This window comes from Monodelphis domestica, chromosome 3 (assembly GCF_027887165.1).
Source record: "Monodelphis domestica isolate mMonDom1 chromosome 3, mMonDom1.pri, whole genome shotgun sequence".
Taxonomy (NCBI): Eukaryota; Metazoa; Chordata; class Mammalia; order Didelphimorphia; family Didelphidae; genus Monodelphis; species Monodelphis domestica.
Genome location: NC_077229.1, coordinates 141,197,208 through 141,222,930, shown reverse-complemented (window position 1 = coordinate 141,222,930; position 25,723 = coordinate 141,197,208). Strand labels below are relative to the sequence as shown.

Here is a 25,723-nt window from a genome sequence, read left to right as displayed (position 1 = left end):
AAATTATAGACAATTTTTCAGATAGAGGTCTCATATTTTAAATACATAGAGAACTTTGTCAAATAAGAACACAAGCCATTCCCCAGTTGATAATTGGTCAATGGATAAGAAGAGGCAGTTTTTAGATGAAGACATTGAAAGCATAAGAAAAATATGCTCTAAATCATTTGAATTTTAAATGACATTGGTGTTCAATTCACATAATCTCTTGACCTCATGGAAGCTTCTAGTATTTCATATATGAAATTAGACAAGGAAAAAAGTCAAAGGATCAAATATCTAGAGTTTTAAATGACCCAAGATATCATTACCGCTAATCCCATTATTTGGCAGCTGAGGCCCAGGAGTTGAGTGACTTTTTTAGGATCCTATAGATAGGAGATATCAAGGTCAAAATTATAATTCAAGTTTTCTGAAACCAAATTCAATCATCTTTCTGCCATATGACATAAAAGTCCTTATTTACAAAAGATGCTCTGAAATATAACCCCAACATTTAAATTTAAAAGTTTAATAAAATGGAAGGTAGATGATAGCTAGGGCTAGCTAGACATAGTAAGTTCTCACCAATCAGAATGGCCATAGGGGAGAAGTTGGAAATCCAATTGGGAGGGTGCATGGCTGCAATGACAATACTGACAGCTTAACCTTATAGTTGGCATTGCAGGAAGATAACATAGTGGAGTGATGGGGGCAGCTAAAAATAAGATAATCACACTAAAGATAGGAAATCACACACACAAGCATAGGGATCATTGAAATCATAGAATCAAAGGATCACAGAATTAGTGATAAAAGAGAGCTTAGAGGTCATTTATTCATTTTACAGATGAGGGAATTGAGACATTAATTGAGATTAAAACACTTGCCCAAGGTAACATAGGAAGTAAGAGATAGAGCTGGATTCCCAAAACCTCTTTCTCTAAATTCAGTATTCTTTCATGGTATTATGTTAAATATTTCAGAAAGATTGAGAGCCCTAACCAGATGTAGTCTTGTAACAATAATTACACCTTTTGGGTCCAGAACCCAATATTCCATGAGCCAATAATTTTAAGTTCTGCATATGATGATTTTATGACACAGAAAATTCTACTTGTTAAAGACCATTGTATTATTGTATTCTTATGTCATTTGTGTTTGTTTTGGTTGTCAAATAGACTCTCTCCCTAGTCTTCAAAAATCAAATGGGACATGGGTGAATTTGGAGGTGTTTTCCTTATATTACAAATTCCCTCAAGAAAATACAGCCACCTTTGTTGCCTTTTCTTTGATGTTCTATTCTGATTCTGGTTAATCCTCTTGAAGACATCCATGCCAAAGATACAGTGATAATAAACAGGAAAATACACCATAAAAGTGGTTTTGGAAGAGGACCATAGCTCTTTATGAGACAGGTTGAATTATTTTCTTGTTCCCCTTTATTGGAAGAGTTGAATGTAGATTAGTTGAATGTAGTTGAATGTAGAAACAATTAATAGCCTTGCTAACAAATGCTAAACATATTTTTGGCTTTGACCTTATTTGAAGAAATTTCATTAGCTTGTGAATTGTTTGTTGCTTGCTTCCTAGGAGAATAAGCAAGATATAAGTAATATATCTTGGTAATATGGTAATTTGGTAATATGCAAAATTTTCAGCAGCTGTGAATGCAGTGGAAATCAAAAGATAATGGGAAATGATTTACTCAAATAGCCTCTGTTTATTCACAAGCCCAGTATGGGACATCTTCATTTTTTTGTTTCCTGGACAAAGTTATATAAAATGGCTCATTTACATCTAAATTCCTTAGTTTGTTAAGTAAGGTCCTCAGTAACTTGCTCTCACTTTACCTAACCAATTTTATTCATTCTCTACAATTTGGCTCATATCTGATCTCTTCTACTTTTAAATTTTCCTCATTATTATTATGAACATTGTAAACATCAACTAATAGGACATTTACTCATACATACAATGTAGAACCAAAAAAGAGGAATGCATGTGAAATCATGAATCTCCATATTGTGCAACTTTTTATATCTCAAATTTAAGTGTGATATTTTAAACATATTCTACTTGTTTATGTCGCTCTGAACATCCATATATCTTCCATTTTAATTGATTCGTTAGTTCCATTTTTCTTTCCTTTTTTTCAGAGTACCATTGTTACTATACAACTCCTCCCTTTTCTTCTCCTTTCCATTATTACAATCCAAGTTTACTTCTTTACAGTTTCTTATCCGAAGTTATTAAGAAGGTCTTTACCTGATCTCTATCTCCAAAATGAACAAGACAGATATTTTTCAATAATTACTATCTTTAATACACATATTTTGATAACATTGAGGGTATATCCTTTGCAGGTGCAGGTCAAATGCTTCTACATGCATCACTTCAGATATTCCTGTAAATAGATAACAATTTTATTGCTTGCTTTAAGCTCTATTGAGCTAGTGAGTTCCAGTAACCCCAAAAGAGGTCTGACTATTTTCCACAATGGAAAATCAAAGTGGATGAAAATGCATATTACTATGAGATGGAGGCAGAGACAGAGAAAGAGATCCAGAAAGAGAGGGATGGGGTGGAATAGGAGGGCGAGTGTAATAGGGATAAGGACTGTTATTTCATTGGTAAAAGGAGTCCTTCTATAGATGCCATTTGGTACCTTCTTTGGAAGTTATATACCAGGCAATATGTGCCAGACACTGTGCAAAACATTTTACAATATTATCTCATCTGGTCCTTACAACAACCCTGGGATATTTTACAGGAGAGCCAATGGAGGGAAATAAACTAAGTAACTCATCCAGGTACAAAGAGCTAGTTAATATCTGAGGCCAGAATTGAACTCAGATCTTTCATTCCAAATCTAGTGCTCTTTTTATTGTGCTAAATTGCCCCTACGATAATTTATGCCCCTGGCTGTATGTACATTTTAAATTATATCTCATATAAATATATATATATATACATATATATATATATATATCCCTAGATCCATCAGATTTATATATATATATATTATATATATATACATATAACATTTGGGTGTATATTTATGTGTATATAAATTTACATGAATATACACACAAAAACCCTATAACCATTGGCATAAGGAATTTCTTTCTTTCTTCTTTTTTTTTAAACCTTACCATCTGTCTTGGAATCAATACTGTGTATTGGTTCCAAGGCAGAAGAGTGGTAAGGGATAGGCAATGGGGGTCAAGTGACTTGTCCAGGGTCACACAGCTGGGAACTGTCTGAGGTCAGATTTAAACCCAGGACCTCCCATATCTAGGCCTGGCTCTCAGTTCACTGAGCTACCCAGCTGCTCCAGGCATAAGGAATTTCTGATGATAAAACTATCTACTGAATAAAGGAAAACAAACTCTTTCTCTCTGATCTAACAAAAATTGTATTTAAAAGAAAAAAAACCCCACAGCTCTAGCTGCCGAAAATTGACTATCCCCACTAAACCTTGAATCTTTGCAGATTCAAAAGACCCCCTTTGCAATGGAATTGGTTCTTATATAGACCAATCTCATGCCAGGAAGTGGGGGGTGTGTGGTCCCTCCCTCAGCACGGGATTGGTCCATTTGAGACCAATCCCACAACAGGAAGTAGGGGGGGCAGGGTCCCCTCGAGCAAGCTGGAGGATATAGTTTCTCTGGCCACACTACTAAGTTAGATTGGCATTTATACTCTGAAATGTAAAGTTTTAGAAAAATATATAAATATGTAAACATTAAAAGTATGCATCCATACACATGCACACGTTATAAGCATATATGTAAAATGTATTGTCTTTGTAAGCTATGTATGTTCACATGTGCTGTCAAAATATGGACTCTCGCCAGCCCCTCACAAGGAAGACTTCGACAATTGCTTGACAGGATCGGAATACCAGAGTCATTAGGCTATCCACTCCATTGTACTGAGAAATGGTTTCCAGACTAGAACTATATGTTGTCTATCTGCCTATCTTCTCACAATTGCTAGCCCGAGGGTAATGTAAGCTCCTCTCTTGGTCACAATTCCTTAAAGTGAAAGGGATACACCAGGCTCATTTCCAAAGGTTTGGCTCCTTTCCACAAGATCCGAGGTACACTAAGACTATCATGCGAAGTGTTCACTATTTTATTCCAAAAGAGAGCAAACAGAAATCAGAAAAATATACCAACTGGAAAATACCAGAGAATACATGAGTAAATGAGCTCTCTCACTGGGAGAAAGACATCTTAGTTCAGCCAACCTCACCCAATGGGGAATTCACTGAACTCTAGTTAGGCAAGCTGGACATCAGGGACATGGTGGCAGCCTTCTCTACATACCACATATATCCTTTTTCAAAGTAAGAGAAATCTTGTTTCTCCACTAAAGGGGTGTGCACTGGTAAATGTTTAATAAATGGCTCTCTTGGGGGGAAAATGTCCTTATTAACATTTTTAACTCTAATCTGTATTATTACAGTTTTCTCCCTCACTTTATGTCTAGACGTCGACAACCATAAATAAATCAAGCAAGCTGTGACTCATAGTATTGGCTGATTTTTTTACATCTAAATACAAACATTGAAATTTAACAATTAATTGTGCAAAGCTAGTTGAACTTAGCTTCAGTATACCTCTGTTCTTCTCCCCAATTCTTATGAAAACTTCCCTTTCACCTCCTCATGTAGGCACACCATGTTCAGTAATCATTTCTTCCTCCTAAGCTTAAACCTTTGGTCATACACACACACACACACACACACACACACACACACACACACACACACACACACACACACCCCACACACATTTATCTCAGGTAATTTTTACAAGCAGATAATTACTTGGGACTCATAGTCTTAATAAAAATAAATTGGTGCATAAACTGAATTTTTAAAATCATCCAATTGAAGGAATGGGAATGGGGAGCAGGTGGGAGACTTAAGGATTTTTCACCTGGCAAGCCTGGAGTGTCAGGATGTTTGCAAAGCTGCCATCAGACAAGTGGGGAGAACAGACTCACAAAAGAGGAAGAAGGTCCATTTAGTATTTCCTCCTCCAAGACTGAACAGCTGCTGAGGATTGGTAAATGTTTCCTTTATGGAGTACCTTCAGAATGAGGAAAAGGTGCCAAAAATAGATAAAAGAAAATGATGTAGACATTAAAACAAACTCTCCCAAGGAAAACAGATGGTGGGGTGGAGAAGAAAGCTTGATGGATCCATCCCCAGGGGAGGCTAATAGACAACTTTGTTGACTTATTTAATTATCAAAGAAAACCAAAAGTAGTACAACTTTGCTAATTCAGGCATGGCCAATTGGGAAGCTGCACTTGTCTTTCCATTGCCAATGATAAAGGAATCTACTAAACAATTAGATGGCACTGAATAAATAAGTAAGGTTTGAGATTATTCATTTAAGAGAAAAACTCCTAGAGGGCACCCTTAGGCACTTAAGAGTCTTATAGATTTGGGAAGGATTGTTTCATTGAATCACAAAATCTTAGAGTTGGAAGAGGTTCCATTATCACTTATTCCTGGAAGCAATTTTTTTTTCAGTGTAGTCCAATATACCATTAGGTAATTTTTGGCTTCAACATTTCACTCTTGACTACTACTGAGTCCTCTAAAATTTTCAAAAAGAATTTTTTTCAGAAAAAGTCATGATTTAAACAGGCTTCTTCTATGTGGAACTTGCAAAGTAAATTTTTAAAAATATGGTAAGACTTTACATTTTTGTTAAATTTAATTTTATTCAATTTGGCCCAGTGTCCTAGCCTGTTCAGATCTTTGTGGAATATGTCTCTTATCATTCACTGGTATTAGCTAACTCTCCTAACTTTGTCATCTGTGAATTTGCATATCATCTTTGTTTTCATTGAAGTCACTGATAAAATATTAAAATGTCAGTTAGCCAAGTACAAGTCTATGGGGCATTTGCCTAGAAGCCTTCTTTCAAGCTGACATCAAACTCTTAATAATCAGTCTTCAAATCAGGCCATTCAGCCAGTTCTAAATCCATTTAATTGCCCTATGCTGTGGAGTTTAAATCATATTTCTCTATTTTTTCCATAAGAGTAGTTTGAGATAATCTGCTAAAATCTGGACAAACTCTACCTACTTCATTCTCCCTGATGATTTAACAGTTTAGCAACCCTGTCACAACAGGAAATAATGTTAGTTGGGCATGACCTGTTCGGCTGAAGGCATGCCAACAGCTTATCATTACTCTATCCTTTAAAAATATTTACCAAATATTTCTTCAATTATAACTACTGGAAATTTGTCAAGAATTAAAATCAAGGTCATGGGTTTATAATGTATATATTCCCTCCCACCCTCCCTTCCTTTCTTCCTTCATTCTTTCCTTCCTTCTGCTATCCTTTCCTCTATTAATTTCCTTCCTTCCTTCCTTCCTTCCTTCCTTCCTTCCTTCCTTCCTTCCTTCCTTCCTTCCTTCCTTCCTTCCTTCCTTCCTTCCTTCCTTCCTTCCTTCCTTCCTTCTTTCCTTCCTTCCTTCCTTCCTTCCTTCCTTCCTTCCTTCCTTCCTTCCTTCCTTCCCTCCTTCCTTCCTTCCTTCCTTCCTTCCTTCCTTCCTTCCTTCCTTCCTTCCTTCCTTCCTTCCTCCCTCCTTCTCTCTCCTTCTCACTCTCCCTTTCCCTCCCTCCCTTCCTTCCTTGATTGGCTCAATCATCATATTGACCAACGTTTGTCTATATTCTAAGACTGAGATTTATTGGAACCAATTGACAAATTTATTGAGGTTAACTTGAATTTGTTCTTAATTATTTTGTTATGTTAACTCCCTAGAAATCTCTTTTTGCTCTGTCTTTTCTCATTTAAAGGTCATTTTCTCCAACAGACAAAGTGTTCTCTTTATTTTGTCAGTATTATTCCATCCATCCTGAGCAGTGACTCTATCTCTTCTCTGATCTTCAATTATTTTCCTATATAACTAAAAAAACAAAATTACCAACAATTTTTTATTCCTCATCTTTTCCTTGCCAGCTTCAGTTCATTTTGAACTTTGGGATTCCTAATACTATTTAAATTTTTTTTTTGTTTGATATGCATTGTTTTTACATTTTACATTTCTCAATATTCCCATTCTCCTCCCCTTCCCAGAAAGCTTATAAAAACAAGGAAGAAAACAAAATGAACAAACATATTAAGAATATCAGTTATTATGTATAATGCTCCACCATTTTACCCCCTACTCCAATCTCTGCTAAAAAGGTGAAGAGGCGTTTCATTTTTTTTCTCATATCTCTTTGGAACCAAGCTTGGTCTCTATCATTCCATGGCATTCAGTGAAGATTGTTTTATTGTGGTAATTATGTCTATTTGTCATAGGACAATCCATTTCATTTTCATTTTCAGAGGGGGACAATGGAGGCATACTTGATTTCTTGGTGGATAAGTTTACTTACCTTGACAGTATAGTTTCCAGGGATGTATATATAAATAATGGGATTGGTTCATGCATTTCCATAGCTAGGTTGGTGTTTGGGAAGATATGAAGTGTTAAATTTAATTGTGGTTGGTCTCTGAAAATTTACATATGTGGCTGCCAGGGTTTTAATTTCTAAATTACAAAATGAATTACTAAAGTAGATAGAATTTATGATAGTTTTTTTTTTTTGCAATATTTACAATAGAAGGAAGACATTAAGGACTGAGAGAGAGAGAGAGAGATAACTCTGACTTCTTACAAGAGTTAGAATTTCTAAGGCCCAGTCAGGGCAAGAGAGTCTCAAGAAGATGGGCTTTACCTGGAGGTTTCAGGCAGGCTTTACCTGCCTCCAGAAATGAAGGGTCACTAAGTCAGCCGTTCACTCATCAAAAATGACCTTCTAAATGAAAGAAGTCTGGGTGTCTATCTTCCAGTCACTCCTCCAAGTCAGAGAACTCCTTCGATCTCCTCGAATTGAATTGAAATATCTTGCATGACCTTTCTACCCTTTTGGTACTCTTAAAGATCCTTTTCTCTTATAACATGTCCCCCTAAATTTCACATCTACCAATAGCAGCAAATGTTTTTTACAGGACTGCCCACTCTTTAGTTCTCAATTTTTTTGGTTAGGTTACTTATGTAGTTACTTAACATCTTTTTTGGTTAGTTCACCTTTGGTAGTTACTTAACACATTTTTGTGGTTAAAATAGGTAGATGTACCTCAAATACTAAGTTATCACCTTTTTGTAGATTAAAATCTAAAAATAGTTTGGGGATTACAATTCTAGCTTCACTATAAAGGAAGAACTAAGTACCTTCATTGTTACAATCAGGAGATAGCTAAATCCAATCTTCACAGAAAGAACATGTGGGAGAGAAGGATTAGGTTGACTACCAAATTGAAGGTCTACAGAGTCATTGTGATGTCATATGTTATAGCCTGTGAAACCTAGAGAGTTCATTTGAAATGTCTTAGGAAGATTCTGAAAATTATCTGGAAAGCTACGGATTGTCAAATATTCAGATTCTATTGAAGAGTGGAACTCTGATGGACTGGACTGGCCCTGATGTTTACTTGTCAAATTTATGTTTGCCTAAAAGACTTTTTTTATTTTACAAATAACTCATATGAGGCAAGTGCTCACAAAGATGTCAGAAGAAGTGGCTCAAAAAGTTCTCTCTTAAGAATTTGGGTATTGATTGTCAGATATGGGAGGCACAGGACTCTTCACTATGGCATTTCTACATCACAAAAATTACTGTCCTCTATGAGCAAAAGAGAATTTTAGTAGCTCAAAGAAAAGTGAGATCTGCATATTTAGATACATCTCCATCCCAAGTATTCACATGGGTTTTTTGTGCCCAACCTGTTTTAGAGCCTTTTGCGCTCACATTGGTCTGATCAGTTACTAATGGAAATACTATACAGTGACTCCAACATGAAGGACAATAACCAACTATATAGGAAAAAGGTCTTGATCAATGATACATGTAAAACCCACCTGAATTGCTCATTGGCTATGGGAGGAGATAGAAAGGAGGGAAAGGAAAGAATATGACTCAAAGAACCATGGAAAAATATTCAAAATTAAATAAATAAAATAACCAACCATACATGTACCTTGTTATACCTTGTTATCGTCACTTTATATTATTTTACTGGTCTTGCTTACTTTCTTTTGCTTTATTTCAAATAAATATTTCTATGCTTTTCCACATTCTCGTATCCACTGTTCTTTATACTCAAGTACCAGAATTTTAAAAGATATTTCCATATAATGGGCAACTTTAACTTCTATGCTAATATAAAGTTGATCTTATAAATGCTTTTTTATATATACACTATATATTTAACATATAATCCATAAGATAGTGAGCTTCACTGACCACTCCTAGTAAACTACTCCAGTTTCACTCTGGCTACAGCCACTCCTAAGGTCCTTTAAGCATTATTAAGGATCATTAAAGACAATGCTCATTACTCAGACCATACAGACTCCTGTCATCTGTTTCAGAGCAGAACCTGCCTGAATCACAATGTGGCTTCCGACCAGATTGCAGCACCATCGACATGGTCTTCATGGTGAGGCAGGAAAAATGCCTTGAGAAGAACCTGAGTCTCTACATTGTCTTCATAGACCTGACAAAGGTGTTCGACACAGTGAACAGGGATGCATTGTGGGTGATCCTCAGCAAGCTCGGTTGCCCAGCAAAATTCGTCAAACTGATCCAGCTCTTTCATGTCGACATGACAGGGGAAGTCCTATCTGGTGCAGAGACTTCCAATCGCTTCAACATCTCCAATGGCGTGAAACAAGGCTGTGTCCTTGCTCTGGTGCTATTCAACCGATACTTTACCCAAGTATTACGACATGCGTGATGGATCTAGACCTGGGCGTCTACATCAAATACCGACTGGATGGCTCACTATTCGACCTTCGCTGCCTGACTGCAAAAACAAAGATAACAGAGAGACTCATCCTGGAAGCTCTCTTCGCAGATGACTGTGCTCTCATGGCCCACCAAGAAAATCATCTCCAAACCATTGTGGACAGGTTCTCTACAGCAACAAAACTGTTTGGCCTGACTATCAGCCTCAGCAAAACAGAGGTGCTGTTCCAACCTGCACCAGGGAGGCCAACGAACCAGCCGTGCATTACAATTGACGGCACGCAGCCTTCTAACATCAACACTTTCAAGTACCTGGGCAGCACCATTGCCAATGACGGGTCCCTAGACCACGAGGTCAATGCCAGGATCCAAAAGGCCAGCCAGGCACTCGGGCGGCTGCGCTGCAAAGTCCTCCAACACAGCGGTGTAAGCCCTGCGACGAAGCTCAAAGTGTACAACACAGTGGTCCTCAGGTCGCTCCTATACGGTTGTGAGACATGGACACTGTACCGGAAGCACATGAAACAGCTGGAGCAATTCCACCAACGCTCCCTCCGGTCAATCATGAGGATCCGATGGCAGGACCGAATCACCAACCAGGAAGTCCTCGACAGAGCCAACTCCACCAGCATCGAAGTCCTGGTCCTCAACACCCAGCTACGATGGTCTGGACACATCATCCGCATGGACCCACAGTGAATACCAAGACAGGTATTCTATGGTGAACTGTCAGCTGGACTCAGGAAACAAGGCCGACCAAAGAAAAGATTCAAGGATCAGCTAAAGTCCAACTTGAAGTGGGCTGGCATGACACCAAAGCAACTAGAACTCGCTGCCTCTGACAGAAGCAGCTGGCGAACCCACATTAACCATACTGCCACCACCTTTGAAGATGAGTGACGTCGACGTCTTGCCGCTGCATGTGAATGCCGACACCAGGCCACAACCGCACCTCCCATAACAACTGGCGTCCCAGGCCCCATGTGCCACAAACTCTGCGCCTCAGTCTTTGGACTGCAAAGCCACATGAGGATACATCAATAGATGATAATGCACAAAGACAATCGTCATTCTCAGTCACTGAGAGACTACCACTAACTAACTTAAAGCAAGACCAAAGAAGACTGCAATATCTCTTCCAAAACTACACAGAGTTCTTCATACCCAACCCAAAGTTCCCATTTAGGAAATAAGGCTAGAAAACCAAACAAAAGAATACATAAATGATGAGGAAATATTAAAGTTCCATGAATGCCAAAGGAATTCATTTCAGTCTATTCAGAAAATAATAATGTCACATCATCTATATAAGCAAAGCCTCAGAAAATACTCTTCTGCAGATGTCACAATTTCAACTGGAGTTGCCAGTAGAAATAAGAATGGATTATATTATGAATAAAGTGAAAATTCTAGAGGTAAGGAATCCTAAGAGAAAGAATGGGATGAGGATCAGTAGATTGAAAACAAGGCCTAAAGGCCAAAGATCTTGGGTTCAAATCTGATGTCAGATACCTCTTAGATGTGTGACTCTGGACAAGTCACTTAATTCCCATTGCCTAGTCCTTACCATTCCTCTGTCTTGGAACCAATATGGAATTTTGATTCTAAGAAAGAAGCTAAGGGTGTTTGTTTGTTTCTTTGTTTTTATAGAAAGTACCCATCCTGACAAGAAGAGGGTTGTAAAATGAGAACAAAAAGAATCTACTAATCACTTCCTGAAAGAAATAAAAAATTAAAACTCTGAAGAATGTCATACAAAAGCCAGAGTTTCCAGGTAAAGAAGAAATCCTGCACAGCCAAAAAGAAAGTGCTTAAGTACCAAAGTCATAGAGTCAGGATTACAGAAAACCTCTGAAGGAGAGGAGACCATGTAATATATTGTTGCAGAAGACCAGAGATAAAAGCTTAAGACCATGAAAAACTTACCTTATATTTCAATATAATCTTAATAGGGGAAAAAATGGATCATTAATGAAATAATGGATTTCCAAGTCTTCCTGCAGAGACTAGAACAAAGCAAATAGTTTTCAATGCGAACATAAGAATAAAAAGAAACACAGAAAAATATATTTAAGCAATTTGAAGGGAAACTTTAAAGATAAAATATTTGCATTCTAATAGGGAGAAATGTCCTTTCAGATCCCTAATCATTTTAAAGGTCATAGGGAAGATATATAATGCAATAAATACAAAAATCAATTCTTATATTTTGATCATTTTAAAATTAAAAAAGGAAAGAAAACAAGGGAATATAATGGAGAAAAAGGCTAGAATTTATTATTTTGCATAATTATGTTCATGAGTAGACTAAACATTGACTCATTGATCAATTGATCACTCATTGCCTGTGATGAAACTCATGTTCCTTTTAATCATTCAAAACAGTTTATATTCAATACCTTTTGAAGAAATGACTGAAAGTAAAATTGTAAAGAATAGATGAAACAAAGAAATAATCATTTAAAAAATTAAGAATTTTGTTAAGGAAAATGAAAACAAAAGGGCAAGAACCAAAATATGTAGAACTCAAAAAAAAGCAGTCCTGAGGGGAAAATTTATATCTCTAAGCAATTTAATCAACCAAAAAAGAGAACAAATTATATTAACAAATTGGGCATGGAGCCAAAAACTTAGAAAACTAACAAATTATTAAAAAAAAAAAAACTAAACACCAATATAATAATCCTGAAGATCAAAAACAAGTTTGACAAAATTGAAAGCAAAAATAAATGAATGAAACACATTGAATTGATGAATAATTATAGAATATGAATTATTAAAACAACTCACAATTATATAAACCATTAGCTGTTCTGATTTTTTAAAGTGAGAAAATGTCCCTTTTTCCTGGACTGAATTCTCCTGTACAATTTTAATCCATGGGGACCCAACTGTATTCTTTCTTTGAACTCTTTGAAATGTGTTCTTCTAAGATTTTGACTCTGCCAAGCATTCTTCTTCTTTCCTTTCATCAACTTTTTGAAGGAATGGTCACTTCCCTCAGGATTCTAATCATTTCCACTCCAGTAATTAGTTCTTTTTTTATTTGGGAGATTTAAATCTAATGTAGACTTTTCTCTTCTTGATTTTTTTACTCTTCCAAAAGTTCAAATTTGGACACTAAAACTTTATTATTATTATTATTTTAAACCCTTACCATCTGTTTTAGAATAGATACTGTGTATTGGTTCCAAGGCAAAAGACTGGTAAAAGGACTAGCCAATTGGGGTTAAGTGACTTGCTCAGGGTCACACAGCTAAGAAGGATCTGAGACCATATTTGAACCTAAGACCTCTTGTTTCCAGGCATGGTTCTATCCAGAGCAACCTTGCTGTCCTGTAACACTGAACTACTTGAGAGAAGGTACTGCATATTTTGTGCTATCTTCATATATGCAGTTTAGCAAAATGCCTTGAACATAATGAGACCTTAACAATGTTTTTGACTGAATTTGTGAAATTAAATGTGCTGTATGTCAGTCATTGATATTTTTATTCATAATCCCCGAATTTTCTTCCAAACCTACAAATTTTCTTATCTTATAGTCCAGAAATGCTCAATTTAGTAATTATCTTGGTATCATAGCCACTCAGTTCTAGGATCAGAGGGTTTAGAGGGGGAGGGGGGGATAGAGATCATCTTATACAAGCATTTCCTTTTTGTACATGTGAAAACTGAGACTAAATGATACAATATGACTTGCCTAAAGTTATAGTTAGTAAAGGGTAATGAAGCCTGGGTTGGTCCAGTGGTCTCCAAACTATTCTGATTACACACTCTGTCACAAAAAAGAACAGATCTCATACATGTACAACTGGACTCTGCTAAAATAGACAATGAAATATATTCACAAAAATAGAACTCCAGAAGGGACCTGCCCTCTTCAAACAGTATCCCATCTTCTGCAGGCTTTGTTAACCTAGATTCTAAAAAAGAGGGTTATAAAAATATTTTATAACCTTTTATATAAATGGTATTTTTTATAATTGTATTTATTTTATTGATTTAAAAATATTATTCTGTTAAGGAGTCCAGAGATGTCACCAGACCCAAAAATGGTTTAAGAACTCCTATTTTAGGCATGTTTTAGCTTCTTCCTCCATAAAACTGTGTCTCTATGCCTGATTCCCATAAGAATATGGTGTCTTTTAGATGGCAGCTAACTAAATAATTTATGAATGTGTGCAGTGGGTACCTTACCCCACCCCCTGCGCCATGATATCTGCACTTGGACTTTATCTTTATTTATGGCACCATAAAAGATAAAAGCGCAGGTCTGAAAGGACTCTGTATCTATCCTGGATGCTAAGCATGCCTGCACAGATGACTATCTGACTTATTCTCTAAGCTTATATAAGAGACATCCATAAACCACTTGTCTATACAAATGTACAGCATTTCTGAATGTATTCTCTTTTAGATGCAAGGACCCACACCTGTAGCATATTGCAAAACAGCTCTGGGGAATCTAGTTTCGAAAGGACTATTTAATCCTGAGCTAAAACTCATTCTTATTTCTCCAGTGCCAGGTTCATCCTTTCCAAGCCTCAAGAGATTATCAAAATGTTGTCAGCCTTACAATTGGTTTCCTTTTCCATGCTTCTAAGTCTAGGAGGCATAGAAAAGCATATTTGCAAGTGTCCCTCCAAGTAAGCCTGGTAGGATTTTTTGCCCAATAAATCCTTTGTGGACATTGATAATAGCAATATAATCTATGTTTGCTTTCTTTTGTTTTCAACGTGTAGCATCATTCAGTTCAGAATATGCAAAGAGCTCTGGGTTCTAAGTAAAAAGAACTGAGTTCTAGTACTGACTGTCACTAACTAGCTCATATCCAGCTGAGAAACAAAATGTATGTACTATGTCTCCCCTCTGCATTTATTTAATCTAAGTATAGGTGCAGGAATTCTTAACCAGGAGTGCATAAACCATAAAAAATTATTACTTCAGTAGAATTCGTTTTCTTTGAAATCCCATGTATTTTATCTTAAAATCACTATTCTTGGAAGGTGTCCATAGAGGTTTACCATTTTCCAAAGGGATCCATTATATGCAAAAATAGTAAAAAATATGAGAGAGGATAAGACCATATTTATAATGGATTTTGTTATTTTGGTAAAGCAGAAAGGGAATTTCTGTCTGGTATATTCTAGTAAAATTACCCCAGGATTTCAGTGAATTTAGCAAGGCTAAATCCCTCCCTCTAGACTGATCTAATATTAAAAAGGGCAAGAAAATATGCAGATGATGAAGTAGCAGCAGAAAATGTAAATTAGGGGAAAAAAGGAAAGAGCATGAATTAGGCTTAGGACTTGTGCTAAAATAAACTCTATAAATTGTTTCCAGATTACAAGGTCTTCTTACCTTTCTTGTAGCCCCCATAATAAGTACAATAGTAAGTACTAACGTAGTAGATAGCAATAATAGCAGACATTCTTAAGGTACGTCATCTCATTTGTCTGAGATTTGAGGGAAGCCAGGAAAGATAAGAGTTAAAGATGTGGAGAGAGAGCATTTGAGGCATGTAAGAAAGTCAATGAAAACAAAGATGTGTCTTATGGGAGAAAAAGCAAGGAACCCAGTGTCACCAGATTGAAGAATAAGTGGTAGGGTATGAAGTAGAAGAAGATTGGAAATATATAGAGACCAGGTGATGAAAGACTTTAAAAGCCAGATAGAGGAGTTTATTTGATCTTGGAGGTAATAAGGAGCTACTAGAGTATGATGAATAATGTATGAGTTGGGTGTGTGCAACTCATCAGACCTGCTCTTTTTTTAAAAAATTATTAACATTTATTTAACAGACCTGCTCTTTAGAAAGATCAATTAAATTGTTCTGGAGAGAGCCTAAAGTCAGACAAGTCAACCAGCAGGTTAATGCAATAGTCCAGGCTTGACATGGTAAGATCCTATACCAAGATGGTGGAAGTGTCAAAGGAGAGATGGGGAGATATATGAGAGAAGTCATGAAGGTACAAATGGCAAGCCTGGGCTACAACCGGTGATAGATTGTGAGAAATCTATCATGATACCAATATTGCCAGCCTGGGTGACTAGGAAGTGCATTGTTTCCCAAGTGAAATCCTGAGGTGCAGGGCTATAAGCTAAAGGAAGAAAGTTGGGTTTCCCATAGGAACTGTCATTCATATATATATACATATATATATATACACACATATACATATACACATATATTACATATACACATATATTACATGTGTATATGTAATATATGTGTATATGTATATGTGTGTGTATATATATATACGTATATATATATATAATTTTTGCACAATAATTCTGAAACTCAGCTTCTTTCAAATCCATCTGTAAGCAGTAATTTGGAGATAAGGTAAGAATAAAAAAGAAATCTGTGCAATTGCCCTTCAAGCAAGCTCAATAAATTGAGTCACTTGGGGAGAAAGTCACATGAATCCAAATTGTGGTGTTTATACAAGAGCCAATGCCTAACATTTCTGTTTCCTTGGGGAGGAGAGATTATGGAAATGTATGGATCTCCTTTATCTTAGAAGTAGAAAAGCTGCAATTGTCCTTGTTCAAAACTGAAGGGGAAAATTTGCCTGCTATCTTTCTCAGTCCTTTTGGCATCTCCTCTAAGCTTCTCCAGAATATCCAGGCCCTTGGGCTCCCTACAAGAAAGTTTTTTATCTAACAAAATAATTTTAGATTGGCTATTAATGGCCTATAATGACTTAATGAGTCACTTTTCCCAAATAACGATCTCATCATAAGGGGAACACAAGTCCAAATTCAAAATAAGGAATAAGGATGGCTTTTTAGGCACTGGGACTAGATATCTATAATTAGGTGAAGGAAAGTTCTTTATTTGTTTACCATAGTTCTCAATTTGGACTACAGAGATGGGTCCATTCTGCCTTTGAAAAAGAGTTTTTTTTTTTTTAATAGAGCCTTTGAAAAAGGTTTTCAGGAGATGCCTGGGTTCAAATTCTGCCCCTGACATTGAACTGTGACTAAGGACAAATTGCTTCATCTTTCTGTTTCTGTCTCAGTTTTCTCATCTATAATAAGACCTGGAGAAACCACCTCATAGAGTTGTTAAAGGGCTCACATAGGGTAAATGTCAAGTGCCATAAACACATGAAAATAATATAGAAATGTCTATAATCATTGGAGATTGGGGAATTATTCAATTAGATAAATATTTATTTGGTATCTAATATGTAAATAGCCATGTATTTTCTGCTGTAGATAAAAAGAAAAAAAAAATCAACCTGTCCCTTTCATTTGAGCAGACTATCTCTTTGGAAGAGGAAGGGAAAAGTATAAGGGTCACATAGATAAATGCAAAGTATAAACAATGTATTTCCAGGATTTTAAATTTGTTTTTAATTGGGATTTTCATTTGTTCTTTTTCTAGTTATTTTTTTTAGTTGCATGTCCTTTTCATTGATCTCTTTCTTTTATTGAGGTAAAGAGAGGTAAAGAGAGATAAATGATCTCCTAAGTACTGCTTTGGCTGTATTCCTCAAATTTTGGTATGTGTTGTCATTCTCTTTATTGAAAATACTGATTGTTACTATGATTCATTCTTTGGCCTGCTAATTAAAAAAATATATTTTTGGTACATTAAAATACTCAGTTAAGTCCCACCCTCCCCTCACTCCTTTAGAGAAGGGATCATGGGGAAAAAAAAAAAATATATATATATATATATATAATATATACGATTCCGAGCATTCCAAGAACTTTTTATGTCTGTACTTAGCTATACAATAAATATTTGGTTCATATGAGATGGACAAAATGCCAAAGATAAAAAATATTTCTTTTTTTCTTTCTCTATGAAATTTTTTTTTGCTTGTTTGTTTTGTTTTGTTTAAACATTGGTTTTTTTGGCCTGTTTGATGTGTGTGAAACCTGTTGTCCAACAATAAACTGGAATTTTATTTTGTTGAGTTGTTTATGTGTGTGTGTGTGTGTGTGTATAAAGCAATGTCTTACTTATTTCTTTTTATCATTTCTTTCTCTGGAGGTGGATGTACACAAGTCATTCTTCAAACATTACTTCCTGTTGCTGTATATAATGTTCTCTTGGTTCTGCTCATTTCACTATTTATAATTTCATGTGAGTATTTCCATATTTTTCCAAAATCAACCTGTTTGTCATTTCTCATGGTGGAATAATATTCCATTGACATACTTATTTTTAAGTTAAGATTATTTGGTTTCCAATTAAATTTTAGTTTTTACTTTCTTCAGCTTTTTGTTGAATGTAATTTTAAACCATTATGGTGTTCAGAATATATCTCTGCTATTTTGTATTTGGTTATGAGGCCTTTATGCCCTATTCCATAATCTATACAAAGTACTTTCAAGAGGGAGAGAACACTATTCATTATTCCTAATTAGCTGAGGAGGGTAGCTGGCTCTCCTGCTTGTATGCCTTCTGAAAACCAAGCAGCTTAAAGTCAACCTTAAGGACTTTGAAATATATCGAACTCAAACACTATCAATGGTTAAATTATAGCTATAACACTATATTAATTTCTGCATTTTTGGCAAATAATTTCACTGATTGGAGAGTTTCCAAAGGAGAACAATTGATGGATTGACAGTGTGTGTGTGTGTGTGTGTGTGTGTGTGTGTGTGTGAAGAGATTCAAAAAATGCCATATGAAGATTACCAGATGAAACTAGGACTAAACATGAAAAGATAAGATTTGAGACCCCAGTTGAGAGATGTATCTGATTGTCACCTTTCCATTGTATTTGTATTTAAGAGATTGGAAATCACAACACATCAGAATTAGATTTATTGTTTTGTTAATTGTCCAGATGAAGAAAGTGTTAGAAGGGGTAGCTAGATGGCTCAGTGGCCAGATGTCCTGATTTCAAATCTAACCTCAAACATTTCCCATCTGTGTGATCCTGGGTAAGTCACTTAATCCCCATGCCTAGCCCTTCTTCTCTTCTGCCTTAGGAACAATGCACAGTCCAGTACACAGAATAGTTCAAGACAAAAAGTAAGGGTTTTATCTAAAAAAAAAAAAAGAATAAAGATACACTACAACATTTACAGTAAGTCAGTTTGGAGCCTGAGTTTGGTTAAGACAAATGTGGAAGCCTATTAATTTTAGGCTTGTCATAATTCTATAAAAGTCCTGGACTGTGGAAGAGGCTGTTCTGAGCATTGCAGACAGTCAACCCAAACAAGGAAGTCTGTCTGGGAAGACTAGCTCTTCTGAGGGAAAAAAAAATTAAAAAAAGCATCAGTGTTAAGGAAAGTAGCTACTAAACCCTCTTCTTTTCCTTTGGCTGGTGAATGTTGAGAAGTGGTTTCTGGAATTTTTTCCCCTTCTGCTTCATTCATAACAGAGCATTACAGAGTAGTGGAGAGAGCATTGGACTTTGATTCAGGAGATACCTGGGTTCAAATTCTGCCTCTGACATTTACAGGATGTGTGCCCTAGTATATCTCTTTCCCTCTTCTAAGTTTGTTTCCTTGTAGGTAAAATTAGAATGGAAACAAGTAACTCAAAGGGTTATTGTGAGTCTTAAGTGAAGCAGGAAACATAAAATACTTTGTAAACATGAAAGTAATATATGGATGAAGAAGGTATCCAAGGAATCCAGTCCATTATTACTAGGAAGCTAAACCCCATAAAGGTGGAATGATGTTAGAAAAATTACAAATTAATAAGTAGTCCACCAAAAAGTATATAAAACAAGTATAAAAACATATTTTGATAAGTAAAAATTCTGAGGGACTGGGCTAGACGTAAGAAAAGTCAATTTATTGATTAAGCTAGCAATATCCAGTAAATTAAAGGACCATGAGATCACAGGTAGATTATTCAGTTTTAACTTGTTGCAATGCATTTTTGAAAACTCATTATTCATCTCTCCCCTGGACAAACCAAGACATCTCTAATTGGGGGATATCTAATGAGGAGGTGGGCTAATATTTTCCACTCCCTTCCTAATACCATCATAATACTTGAGGGAAGTCATATGACTGGTTATAGCATTTCAGTATCCTTAGTGATCTACATAGAGATGTAGGTCTCGTTAAGTATGACTTCCATGGTTAATCCTAATGGAAGAAAACAAGGACACAGTCATTCCAGGCTTGATATGTTTAGTTAGATCCAGATTTATTTCCAGGAAAGCATGGAAATTGTATTCTCAATCGTAATTATCCCAAATGTAGAAGATGCGGAGGGGCAAGAAATGGAAGGACATTTCTAGGTCTTTCTGGACAAAGGAATGAGAAAAAGACTCGAACATAAAACGTGATTGAGAGCCAGGCTCAAGGTCCTCAGATCAAATCTGATTTTAGACACCTCATAGCTGTGTAAGCCTGGGCAAGTCGCTTAATCCCTATTCCCTAGCCCTTATTGCTTTTCTGCCTTGGAACCAATTCACAGTATTGATTCTAAGACAAAAACTTGGGGTTTAAAAAACACAATAGGGTAATATTGTACAAAATAAGTAAAAGATATACTGCGTATAACTTATCTTAATTTGTGGTATCCTAAGTCAATTTGTATCCTGCAGGAATTCATACTTGAATTTGACACTATTGCCTTAAAGATTAAAAAAAAAAAGCTTTTCTAATTAATTATAACTCAGATAGGGGGTATTACCTTCATTTTACAAATGAGGAAGTTGAGTCTCTGAGAAATGAAATTACTTACCCACAGTCACATATCTAGTAAAGTTTAGAACAAAGCTTAGTAGTAGGGTGGGAGATCAATAATAGCTAGGTAGCAGTGGTAGGGTATTAGTTCTAGACTCAGAAATACCTGAGTTCAAAGATTAGTAGTTTAGTAGTAGTCTCTCGGTAGCCGAGGATGACGATTGTCTTTGTGCATTTTCATCTATGATAGATGAGTGTGCACAAAGACACTTGTGCGTGAAGGAGATTTAAGTGGAAAAGTCAATGCACAGAGACAGTCCCACTCTCTCGGTGTTGGAAGCCTGGGTCCAGTGGCACGGAAAGTCATTACGCCTGGAGACTTCCTCAGCTGCATTGGATGGCCGGGTTGTCCTTTGTGCTCCAACACGCCCTAAGCACTCCACAGTGCTTTGCTGCGTCGCCATCTCAGCCGCTGAACCTTCTTGTTGGTTTCTTCTGCCTGTTCAGCCGAAGCAGTCTTCACATGCTGGGTGAGCAAAGCCCTGGTTCTCCAGGGGTTGAGGATGACCCGATGGCTACCCTCACAAGGTTTAGCCTGTTGAAGCCTTTGTCCGGGGTGTGGCCGCATACTAGCAGCTACTGGGAGCCACAAGTGACACCCAGCCACAAGCTGGGTGTCAGGTGAGGGTCAGAGGCTGGGGAACTGCCCTAGAAGGGCACGACAAGCCCTCCATACCAGAGATACTACCCTTTCCTGAACACCCCATATACTTAGCTATGTGATCCTAGGTAAATCATTTAATTTTTCAGCCTCAGTTTCCCCATTTGTAAAATGGAATGATCATAGTTCCTACTTTATACTGTTGTTGTGAAGATCAATGAGGTAACTTACATAAAGACCTTTGCAAACAATGTAAGTATGTAAAGGCTAATTATTATTGTTATTATTATTATTACTACTACTATTACTAAGCTTACCATTGATGGACAGGAAGAGGGAGGGAATGTCAAGTGAAGGCAATGGTGTGAGCATCTCTTACTTGTTTTTGCACAGGTGTTTCTATCCCCCTTCTCTGTTGCCCAAAGAACTATAAAATTTGGTTCCATCACCGCCCCAGGGATAACAGCCCCCAGTGATTTTTAGTCATCTATTCCATGAAGAACATTTTTTTCATCCTTATTCATTCTGTCTGTGTATACCATGCAGTAGAAGGTCACTTTCCATTAACCATTAGGATTCAGCAGTCTCACAGGGGATGCCAATTCTAGGTGGTTTTTTAGGCAGCTGCAGCCAGACATTTGAGGTGTGTTTGCCTTAGTAGTTGGCAGTCCCAACACAGAAGTGTCTTGCAGTTGACAAATGAACTGACCACTCTGGTCCTTTTGCTTCTAACCAAAGGCAGTGGTATGTTTTGACGGCTGGGGTAGTCAGGAAACCAGTGTTCTGTTCTGCTTAAAAAGGTTTTCCTTGAGTTGTCACCCTAGCAACAGAACTCAACCCCTTTTCTGAAGGGCCTCTCTGCAAGACCCACCCACAGCAAACATCATGGTCCCCAAATCATTTACTTTGGAAGGAGGGTGGTCTGAGTCACCCACATTGGAAATAGAACTCTTTTTATTGGTTTGTTTTTTTTAACATTGCTTGGAAAAAAACATTTGTATTTTTTTAGGGATAATATGATTTAAATAGACATTTTTTCTTCTCAAATTACGAGACCAAAAGGAGTCACTTTAATTTGGCAGCATTATATTTGAGGATTGACATTTAGCTCAAGAGGTATTATCTCATGGTGAAATAAATGACATTACATGAAACCTAGAACACAGAAACCACAAACAATTAATGTGAGATAGAAGACGAGGGAGTGGGAATAACCTATTCATCTAGAGTTTAAGCAAGAATTATGAAGGGTGAAAGATGATTAGCTTAAGAAAGGTGCTTTGCTTTTGCCATTTTACCAGGAGAGGCAATTTGCTTGATTTGGGGGTCCGAAGATCTCAACATATTGTGTCATATAGTTAGAGGGGATCCCAGACAGAAACCAGAGAGAATGTGTATATTGGCTCCTAATTGATATGCCGAGTTATCATTTGGACCCTGCAAAGATAACATGTCACAACCATCTATTGCCCACTGAGAAGTTAATTGAATTTCTTGGTAAGCAAAAAACAAAAACAAAACAAAAAAAAACAGCCAAGAGTAATGAAAAGTCAGGTAAGCAGGCTTCAGAAAGGGCCTGACTACCAATTGCAAATGATTAGAGGATTTCAGGCTATTTACTGTTCCTTATACAGTATTCTTCATGTCCTACTTCTATATCTTTTCTCTTGTTGTCCCATATAGTTGGAATGTTCTTCTTCTTCACCTCCTACTCCTAGTTCTCCTGATTTTCTTAAGGACTGCTCAAATTTCAACTTCTGTAAGATGCCTTTGCCAAGCCCCCTAGTGACTAATGCCTTCCATTTGATATTGCTTTCCATTTACTCCATATAACTTATTTTTAAATAATTATTTGCATGTTTTCTCTTCCATTGGAATTTGAATTTTTGGACATCCAGGATTATGCTTTTGCTTTTCTTTATATTTCTAGAACTTAGCACAGTATCTAGCAAATAGCAAGGGCTTAATAAATAATACTGTTGTCTATCTGACCAGATAATTTGGATCATGATTTTGATAATGGGGATACTGAATGTTTATATTATCCTGAGAGTCAAGGAAGCCTACTAAGACTTCTCTGGCCTAAAAGGGATCTCTCTCCACTTACTGGGATAGAGTTGCATCTAGAGTTTGACCTTTCTCCCTTGCTGCTTTAGCTATAGAGACTCCAAGGAAATGGAGGCCATCTACAGAGTCAGACTCAGTAAAAGAAGGACCCATTATTGTCCTTAAGTTTAAGCTATAGGATCTGAGTTGGGACCATAAAATAATGAGTCTTAGAATAATGAGGGGTTAAATGTGAGAGTGGATCAATGGGGTAGTGACAGTAAGTCAATATCCAAATATTTATGAAATGTTTACTATGTTTCTGACACTTTGCTAAGTATAGCCCTGGGAATACAAATACAAATAAAAAGAAAGACAGCTTTTGTCCTCAAGGATGTTATACTCTAATATGGGAAAATGAAAAAGAAGCTTACATGGAGATGTAGAGTGAGGAAAGAAATGATTTAGCACATTGGCATGAGGGAGAGTTTCAGAATGCAACCTATTGGAAAATAAAGAGATAATTGGCCTAGACACTCTACATAAATGAAGGTTATGGAAGGAGCTCTACAATCACAAAGAGTCCACAGGAATGATGGAGTTAGGAGGAAGGCAACCCTTTGAGAAATGAAGAAACCTATCTAGTAAGGGACTATGCTGACATATGATGCATCTGGGGAAAGGTTGAAATAGCTTGCACCGCTAAACATCTCTTTCACCCCAGCCTCCCAGCCCAGATCAATAGGCAAACTTAGTTTTGCTTAACTAACTCCAGTTAAGGAATAAAACATCATTCTTGATAATGTTATATGCATTCACTAGAACTATTACATATTGATTCTACTAGGCCTTCTGTTCAGGTCTCAGGATCCCCATGTTTAGGAGTTTGGAATTAAAATACTTTGTGTATGGTCTCTTTCAGCATGGAGGAGAAGAGAAGACTCATTAACAGAAATATCCTTTGGTTGAGGAAATAGTTAAAGGATGCATAAGTATCCCCTTAGTTCAGAACTGCTCAAGGAGAAATAAACAAGGAACTCCTTCTCTGCCTCCATCTCCCCTCATACAGGAATGAGAATAATATTCTACAGGCTTCATGTGCTGGTGAGGAAGGTGGTAAGTAGTTCTTGGAGGCAAGGAAGATTCTCTGCTTCATGGCTGTGACCCCTCCACAAGAGATTTGGAAGATATCTTCTCTAACCTATTATATTTCCTCAGCTATTCCCGGGTATCTGTTGATTCTTGGATCTGCCTATGAATGAGTGAAAAAATAATTTATTAAATGCTTACTACATGTTAGGCACTGTGCTATCTTTCTGATCTCTGAGCAAAGAAACCAATACAGAGAATAAGACATGTATATTCTTTTGGATTTAGTCATTATGGGAATTGGCTTAACTTCATAATGCATAATTGTATTAAATGTTTTTCCTCTCTCTCTTCCTCCATTCTTCCCTCCTTTCCTCCCTCCACTCCTTCCTTCCTTCCTACTTTCCTTTATTCCTTCCTCCCATCTGTCTTTTCAGTTGAGGAGGAAATAGGAGGAAGAAAAGTTAGATATTTATTCACTCAAAATTTAATTAATTTTTTACAAAAGAAGTATCTTACCTTCATATGTATTTTGAAGGGCATTTCATTTCATAAATTTATTAGTATATATATATATATATACATATGCATACAGAGACAATTGAGTTTGAAGATGAATAGTTTTATTGGATTGAATTGTATTTCATGAATTATCAGTTAATCAATAAACATTTCTTTAAAACCTACTATGTGCCAGACACTGGCCTTAAGCACTATGGACACTAAAAAAAGAAAAAAGAAAATCCCTGCCCTTGAGAACCTCACAATCAAAGTGGGAGGCAACATGCAAACAACTATGTACAAACAAGTCATATACATGATAAATAGGAAATAATCAACAGAAGGAGGACACTAGAAGATTTCATGTTGCTTCCTGTTATAAAAGACAATCTTTTCTACTAAATCATTTCCCTTTGAATAACATATGACTCAGAATCATGGAACACTACCATTTTCAAAAAATCAAAAGCACATATGACCCAAAGGACAGTGAATCATAGATAGGTATAAGTTGGTTGAGACATATTGCTATTGAGGATGTAATAAGGGGAGCCAAAGATATTTGTAAGGATATGTAAGACCAGAAAAGGAGATGGATTATCATGATGAATGAAGACTAACAGATAGTTTGAGAACTATACTAGTATTCATAGGCTAATGAAAGAAACAGAGTAGGGCAGCAATATGGCTCAATGGATTGAGAGCCAGGTTTGGAGAGAGGAGGTACTTGGTTCAAATATGACCTTAGAAACTTCCTAGCTGTGTGACTGTAGGCAAATCCTTTAATCTCATTGCCTAACCCTTACTGCTCTTCTGCCTTAGAACAAATATATTCTAATATGGAAAGTAAGAGTTAAAAAAAACAAAAGAACTAGAGAAGGTCCCTGGATCAACACATACATCTTCTATAGAGGATTAGAAAGAAATTGGCTAGATTTATATTAGATGAGAAAATATATTTGGGTTGGTCATGAGCTGTAATAGAGCAAT

The 25,723-nt window shown here is 36.5% G+C and overlaps 1 long non-coding RNA gene across 1 annotated transcript; it reads right to left on the bottom strand.

Moving 5' to 3' along the window:
• Positions 1-2,281: 2,281 nt before the first annotated feature.
• On the bottom strand, positions 2,282-8,323 carry LOC103098256 (uncharacterized). The gene is made up of 3 exons (XR_001629570.2): positions 8,241-8,323; positions 4,929-5,081; positions 2,282-2,386 (listed from the first exon to the last, which is right to left on the bottom strand). It is a non-coding gene; the product is annotated as an uncharacterized LOC103098256 (long non-coding RNA).
• Positions 8,324-25,723: the final 17,400 nt, after the last annotated feature.